Raw genomic sequence first — 9,158 nt, forward strand, 5'->3', positions numbered from 1 at the left:
ACCTCCTCCCGAGACGTTCCGATCAGACTCGGTACCTCGGTTCTTCAAGACACTTCGATAGGTTAAAACAAGACCAGCAACACCGCCCGAATGTGCCGAAAAATCCCGATAGGAGCTGCACATATCTCGTTCTCAGGGCACACTCAGATGATACTAGCTACGAGTAAAACCAACCCTCAAGTTGCCCCGAGGTGGCCCCGCAAGCAGCTCAGTTCGGACCAACACTCAGAGGAGCACTGGCCCGGGGGGGGGGGTTAAAATAAGATGACCCTTGAGTCCGCGAAACCCAAGGGAAAAGGCTAGGTGGCAAATGGTAAACCAAGGTTGGGCATTGCTGGAAAAGCTTTAATCAAGGCAAACTATCAAGGGGTTCCCGTTATAACCCAACCGCGTAAGGAACGCAAAATCCGGGAACATAACACCGATATGACGGAAACTAGGGCGGCAAGAGTGGAACAAAACACTAGGCGAGAGGCCGAGCCTTCCACCCTTTACCAAGTATATAGATGCATTAATATAACATGGCAATATAATGGTATCCCAACAAGTAAATAAATGTTCCAACAAGGAACGGTCTCCAATCTTCACCTGCAACTAGCAACGCTATAAGAGGGGCTGAGCAAAGCGGTAACATAGCCAATCAACGGTTTGCTAGGACATGGTGGGTTAGAGGTTTGACATGGCAATTTGGGAGGCTTGAAATCAAATGGTAGGCATCGTAGCATTGACATAGCAAAAGAGCGAGCAAACTAGCATAGCAAAGATAGTAGTGATTTCGAGGGTATGATCATCTTGCCTGCAAAGTTGTCAGAGTTGACTGGATCCTCGAAAGCAAACTCAACGGGCTCCTAGTTAGCGAACTCGTCTACCGGCTCTACCCAAACAATACAAACAAGCAACAAGGACACAATCAACCACGTGCAAGGATCAAACAATATGATGCTATGAAGATATGCTATGCGGGATGCGATGCGGGATGCATATGCAAGATGTGACAGGAAATGCATGGACCTGGCCTCAACTTGGAAAACCAAGTGTGCCACTGAAAAGATGAGATGAAATCGCTTGAAAATGATACAAAGAACGCCGGAATCGGAGTTACGGTTTGGAAATGGCAAGCGATTCAAATATGACACCGGTCTGGGATTTACAGCAAGTAGCCATCTAAATGTAATCAGATGATCATGTTACAGCACTCAAACATGACAACAAAATACATAGTAGGGATGCATTCAAGATGCTTAACAAAAGTCTAGCACTGAGCTATGGCCAATTCATCCATTAACAGGTTCAAACAAGCATGGCAGAAATGCATATGGTAAACAGATCTCAGACTTAGTGAAATTAACACTTGTCTGAAATTTCAGATCAGGTAGCACTCTTCGGAGCAACAAAACTACATGCTACAGGAACTTAACATGGCAAAGTAAAGCATGGCATGGAGCTACTCAAAGAGCTTAACAAAAGTCCCTTAGTGACCTTGAGCCAAAAGGGATCAGAAAACACAATTGCAAGCATGTGAACATAACAAAAACATAATCAGTTTTCAGACTTAGTGAAAAACTGGCACATGCTGAAACATAACTCAAGTAGGCATGTTTACGAGATCGATGCACTCACTACGGAGCAAGTCATGAAAAGCTAAGCATACATCTATCAAGAACACACAAAATTCAAGCTAGACATGGCAAGAACAATAGCATAGCATGCACGGATCAACTACAACATCATCGGCAAAATTGCAAACAAGTTGACAATCTGCCCAGATTCACAAAGTAGCAAAAGTAGAGCTCGATTGACTCAAGCTAGGGTGCTCCATAATTGCAAACAAAGACATGGATGGATAGAGCACTACACGGTTAACAAAACATCCTTACTGATCATCCTCAAAAGAGGCACGGATCACTAGAAAACAACATGAACATATGGCATCATGAGATAAACAGATCAAGGACTTAGTGGAAATGCTAAGTCCCTGAAATCAGAATTACCAAGTGCCTCATTTGGCAAGCTTGTGCTAGTCACCACACACATCACAAAAATACATGGGTTGCACCTCTAGAAAGATAACAAAACCCTTAACAAAACATATGTAGAGCATCAGGGCATATCATGCACACAATAATCATGGCAAAAATGACAAAAAGCTAAATGGGGCAGCAGATCTGACAATTAACTCAAGTAGCCTCCTTCTAACAACATTTCGGGCATCAAGATGAACTCAAATGAAAATGATGCAATGGAATGAAATAATGTACTCTCTGAGGTGAACATTTTGATATGCTATATGCATGAATCGGAGCTACGGATGCAAAGTTACGGCAGGTCCAAGATGGCAAAATAGTTAGGGTTACTGAGGGAAAAGTCAACCCGAGGAGATAGATCTAGATCGGATCGGGGCACGCAAAAACCGAGGTCCGTCGGGCACTGTTCACCAGCGGGGAGAGGGCTCGCCGGAGCCGGCGTGAGGGCGGGGAGGCGGTGGGGCGAGGCCGGTCACCGGAGCCGTCGTGACGGCGGGGAGGCGGCGGCGGCAGGCTTCGGTGGAGGCGGCGGGGTCGCGGGGCACCGAGCTCGCTGGCGCGGCGAAGCTAGGCGGCGGCCGGAGTGGGTGGCGGTGGCTAGCGCGCGGTGGAGGCGGCAGCGTCGCGGGCGCGGTCGGGCAGCACGGAGGGAGGAGGCAGGCGGCGAGGCGCGCGGGCCGGGAGGGCCTGATGCGGGCTCTCCGGGCCGGCGGCGGGAGCAGCGCGGCGGCGCCACGTGGCAGGCGTGGAGTGGCTGGCGGCGGTGTGTCCTGCCGGGACGGACGTGTCCGGCCGGCGCGAGGGAGATTTTTAGGGTTTCGGACGAGGGGATCCGGATTTGGGATGGGGGGTCTATAAATAGGCATAGGAGGAGCTAGGAGAGTCCAAATGAGGTGCGGTTTTTGGCCACGCGATCGTGATCGAATGCTCTAGATGATGGAGCAGGTTTAGGTGGGTTTTGGGCCAAAATGGAGGGGTGTTGGGCTGCAACACACACTAGGCCTTTTCGGTCCCTCGGTTAATCGTTGGAGTGTCAAACGAAGTCCAAATGGTACGAAACTTGACAGGCGGTCTACCGGTAGTAAACCAAGGATGCTTGACAAGTCTCGGTCCAATCCAGAAATGTTTAGTCCCCACACACAAAAGAAAGCTAGAAATGACCACCGGAGGAGAACGAAGCGCCGGAATGCAAAACGGGCAACGGGGAAAATGCTCGAATGCATGAGATGAACACGTATGCAAATGCAATGCACATGATGACATGATATGAGATGCATGATAACGATAGCAACACACGGAGACAAAGACCCGAACCCGAGAAAATAAAATAACTTAACGCCGGAAACGGCAAGAGTTGGAGTACAAATTGGGTAAGTTACATCCGGGGTGTTACATGCTACCTCTTGAGCACTGCGTTGGTTTTCCCTTGAAGAGGAAAGGGTGATGCAGTAAAGTAGCGTAAGTATTTCCCTCAGTTTTTGAGAACCAAGGTATCAATCCAGTAGGAGATCACGCTCAAGTCCCATGCACCTACACAAACAAATAGGAACCTCGCATCCAACGCGATAAAGGGGTCGTCAAGCCCTTCTCGGTCACTTACGAGAGTGAGATCTGATAGATATGATAAGATAATATTTTTGGTATTTTTATGATAAAGATGCAAAGTAAAATAAAGGCAAAGTAAATAGCAAAGGAAATAACTAAGTAGTAGGAGATTAATATGATGAAGATAGACCCGGGGGCCATAGGTTTCACTAGTGGCTTCTCTCGAGACCATAAGTATTCTATGGTGGGTGAACAAATTACTATTGAGCAATTGACATAATTGAGCATAGTTATGAGAATATCTAGGTATGATCATGTATATAGGCATCACGTCCGAGACAAGTATACCAACTCCTGCCTGCATCTACTACTATTACTCCACTCATCGACCGCTATCCAGCATGCATCTAGAGTATTAAGTTAAAAACAGAGTAACGCCTTAAGCAAGATGACAAGATGTAAAGGGATAGACTCATGCACTATGAAGAAAACCCCATCTTGTAGAGGAAAGGGTGATGCAGTAAAGCAGCGCAAGTATTTCCCTCAGTTTTTGAGAACCAAGGTATCAATCCAGTAGGAGATCACGCTCAAGTCCCACGCACCTACACAAACAAATAAGAACCTCGCAACCAACACGATAAAGGGGTCGTCAAGCCCTTCTCGGTCACTTACGAGAGTGAGATCTGATAGATATGATAAGATAATATTTTTGGTATTTTTATGATAAAGAGAAATAAAAGATGCAAGTAAAATAAATAGCAATGGAAATAAATAAGTATTGGAAGATTAATATGATAAAAGATAGACCCGGGGGCCATAGGTTTCACTAGTGGCTTCTCTCAAGAGCATAAGTATTACGGTGGGTAAACGAATTACTGTCGAGCAATTGATAGAATGGAGCATAGTTATGAGAATATCTAGGTATGATCATGTATATAGGCATCACGTCCGAGACAAGTAGACCAAAACGATTCTGCATCTACTACTATTAGTCCACACATCACCCACTATCCAGCATGCATCTAGAGTATTAAGTTCAAGAGAACAGAGTAATGCTTTAAGGAAGATGACATGATGTAGAGGGATAAACTCATGCAATATGATATAAACCCCATCTTTTTATCCTCGATGGCAACAATACAATACGTATCGGTTTCCTTTCTGTCACTGGGATCGAACACCGCAAGATTGAACCAAAGCTAAGCACTTCTCCCATTGCAAGAAAGATCAATCTAGTAGGCCAAACCAAACTGATAATTCGAAGAGACTTGCAAAGATAAACCAATCATACATAAAAGAATTTAGAGGAGAATCAAATATTGTTCATAGATAAACTGGATCATAAACCCACAATTCATCGGATCTCGACAAACACACCATAAAAGAAGATTACATCGAATAGATGTCCAAGAAAATTGAGGAGAACTTTGTATTGAGATCCAAAGAGAGAGAAGAAGCCATCTAGCTAATAACTATGGACTCGTAGGTCTGAAGTAAACTACCCACACATCACCGGAGAGGCCATGGAGTTGAGTAGAGGCCCTCTGTTGGGGATATAACTACCAGGTATGACCCGGCCGGGTCAACCACAACGGCGGGTTACGTGAATGAAGCCCGAAGAGTATATAAGGTGACGGTTTACAATAAGGCTTATAATAAGCCCAAGCCCAGAGGCGGCTTAAGGCCTGTAAGTATAAACAACCATGTGATAACCCACAAGTATAGGGGATCAATTGTAGCCTCTTTCGATAAGTAAGAGTGTCGAACCCAACGAGGAGCTAAAGGTAGAACAAATATGCCCTCAAGTTCTATCGACCACCGATACAACTCAACGCACACTTGACATTCGCTTTACCGGAAACAAGTATGAAACTAGAAGTACTTTGTAGGTGTTGTTGGATAGGTATGCAAGATAATAAAGAGCAAGTAAATATAAAGTAGGGGCTGTTTAGATGAAGACACAACTAAATTAGTTTTAGTAAAGAGCTTTTGTCAACAAGAAGGTTATTTGTCCCTAGGCAATGGATAACTAGACCGGTAATCATTATTGCAATTTTATTTGAGGGAGAGGCATAAGCTAACATACTTTCTCTACTTGGATCATATGCACTTATGATTGGAACTCTAGCAAGCATCCGCAACTACTAAAGATTCATTAAGGTAAAACCCAACCATAGCATTAAAACATCAAGTCCCCTTTATCCCATACGCAAACAACCTACTTACTCGGGTCTGTGCTTCTGTCACTCACGCCACCCACCATAAGCAAATCATAAACATATTGCAAACCTTACAGCGGGAATCCCTCACGCTTGCGCGACACGAAGAACACCATAGGACAGCACCAATAATAAAACATACAACTCAAACCAATCACGATCATCAAATATCCATTAGGACAAAACAGATCTACTCAAACATCATAGGATAGCCATACATCATTGGGAAATAATATGTAGCGTTGAGCACCATGTTTAAGTAGAGATTACAGCGGGTAAGAGAGAGGTTACACCGCTGCATAGAGGGAGGAAGAGTTGGTGATGATGGCGGTGAAGTTGTTGGTGAAGATTGCGGTGATGATGATGGCCCCCGGTAGCACTCCGGTGCCACCGGAAGCAAGGGGGAGAGAGCCCCCCTCCTTCTTCTTCTTCCTTGACCTCCTCCCTAGATGGGAGAAGGGTTTCCCTCTGGTTCATGGCCTCCATGACGTGGGAGGGGCGAGAGACCCTCCGAGATTGGATCTATCTCTCTGTCTCTCTCTGGTTCTGCGTTCCCAGATTCTTCCCTTTCACTGTTTCTTATATTCCTAGAGATCCGTAACTCTGATTGGGCTGAAATTTTAACACGATCTCTATCCAGAAATTAGCTTTCTTGCGGCGAAAGAAGGGCTCCAACCGCGTTACGGGGTGGCCACGAGGGTCAGGAGTGCGCCTGACACCCTGGGCGCCCCCTACCTCGTGCCCCCCTCGGGCACCATCTCGCGATGATTCCACTTCCCAAAATTCATTAACATTCCAAAATAAATCTCGGTCAGTTTTTATTCCGTTTGGACTCCATTTGGTATGGGTTTTCTGCGAAACAAAAAACATGCAACAAACAGGAACTGGCACTAGGCATTGGATCAATATGTTAGTCCTAAAAATAATATAAAAAGTTGCCAAAAAGTATATGAAAGTTGAATAATATTAGCATGGAAAAATAAAAAATTATAGAGACGACAGAGACGTATCAACATCCCCAAGCTTAATTCCTGCTTGTCCTCGAGTAGGTAAATGATAAAAAAGATAATTTTTGATGTGGAATGCTACCTAGCATAATCTTGATCATATGTCTAATCATGGCATGAATATTAAGACATGAGTGATTCAAAGCAATAGTCTATCCTTTGACATAAAAATAATAATACTTCAAGCATACAACCAAGCAATTATGTCTTATTGAAATAACATAGCGAAAGAAAGCTCATCCCTACAAAATCATATAGCCTGGCTATGCTCCATCTTCACCACACAAAATATTCACATCATGCAGAACCCCGATGACAAGCCAAGCAATTGTTTCATACTTTTGACGTTCTCAAACCTTTTCAACTTTCACGCAATACATGAGCGTGAGCCATGGACATAGCACTATAGGTGGAATAGAATATGATGATGGGGGTTATGTGGAGAATACAAAAAGGAGAAGATAGTCTCACATCAACTAGGCGTATCAACGGGCTATGGAGATGCCCATCAATAGATATCAATGTGAGTGAGTAGGGATTGCCATGCAACGGATGCACTAGAGCTATAAGTATATGAAAGCTCAAACTGAAACTAAGTGGGTGTGCATCCAACTTGCTTGCTCATGAAGACCTAGGGCATTTGAGGAAGCCCATCGTTGGAATATACAAGCCAAGTTCTATAATGAAAATTCCCACTAGTACATGAAAGTGATAACTCAAGAGACTCTCTATATGAAGAACATGGTGCTACTTTGAAGCACAATTGTGGTAAAAGGATAGTAACATTGCCCCTTTTTTTGCGGGCTTCTTTGGCCCCCCTTTTTTATTTAGGCTTCTTTGGCCTCTTTTTTTTGGGTAATGCTCTAATAATGATGATCACCACACTTTTATTTACTTACAACTCAATATTCAACTGGATATCTAGAACAAAGATATGACTCTATATGAATGCCTCCGGCGGTGTACCGGGATGTGCAATGATCTAGCATAGCAATGACATCAAAAAACAGACAAGCCATGAAAACATCATGCTAGCTATCTTACGATCATGCAAAGCAATATGACAATAAATGCTCAAGTCATGTGTATGATGATGATGGAAGTTGCATGGCAATATATCTCGGAATGGCTATGGAAATGCCATGATAGGTAGGTATGGTGGCTGTTTTGAGGAAGGTATATGGTGGGTTTATGGTACCGGCGAAAGTTGCGCGGTACTAGAGAGGCTAGCAATGATGGAAGGGTGAGAGTGCGTATAATCCATGGACTCAACATTAGTCATAAAGAACTCACATACTTATTGCAAAAATCTATTAGTGATCAAAACAAAGTACTACGCGCATGCTCCTAGGGGGATATATTGGTAGGAAAAGACCATCGCTCGTCTCCGACCGCCACTCATAAGGAAGACAATCAATAAACACCTCATGCTCCGACTTTGTTACATAACGGTTCACCATACGTGCATGCTACGGGACTTGCAAACCTCAACACAAGTATTTCTCAATTTCACAATTACTCGACTAGCATGACTCTAATATCACCATCTTTATATCGCAAAACTATTGCAAGGAATCAAACATATCATATTCAGCGATCTACGAGTTTATGTAGGATTTTATGACTAACCATGTGAATGACCAGTTCCTGTCATATCTCTACATAGATATAAGTGAAGCAAGAGAGTTTAATTCTTTCTACAAAAGGTATGCCCGTGCTCTAACAAATATAAGTGAAGCAAAAGAGCATTCTACAATTGGCGGTTGTCTAAGTGAAGAGAAACAGACAATCCAAACTTTAAATGATATAAGTGAAGCACATGAAGCATTCTATAAAGCCATACTCAAAAGATATAAGTGAAGTGCAATGATCATTCTATAAATAAACCAAGGACCATCTCATACCAGCATGGTGCATAAAAAAATAAAAACCTAAATGCAAAAGACGCTCCAAGACTTGCACATTTCACATGAACGAAACAAATCCGAAAACATACCGATATTTGTTGAAGAAAGAGGGGATGCCTCCCCAGCATCCCCAAGCTTAGATGCTTGAGTCTCCTTGAATATTTACTTGGGGTGCCTCGGGCATCCCCAAGCTTGAGCTCTTGCCTCTCTTCCTTCTTCTCACATCGAAACCTTCTCAATCATCGAACACTTCATCCAAACAAAACTTCAACAGAAAACTCGGTAAGATCCGTTAGTATAATAAAGCAAATCACTACTCTAAGTGAAGGAAATATGACCTAGAGGCAATAATAAAGTTATTACTTATTTCCTTATTTCATGATAAATGTTTATTATTCATGCTAGAATTGTATTAACCAGAAACATAATACATGTGTGAATACATAGACAAACAGA

The sequence above is a fragment of the Triticum dicoccoides genome, chromosome 2A (genome assembly GCF_002162155.2).
Source record: "Triticum dicoccoides isolate Atlit2015 ecotype Zavitan chromosome 2A, WEW_v2.0, whole genome shotgun sequence".
NCBI classification, from domain to species: domain Eukaryota; kingdom Viridiplantae; phylum Streptophyta; class Magnoliopsida; order Poales; family Poaceae; genus Triticum; species Triticum dicoccoides.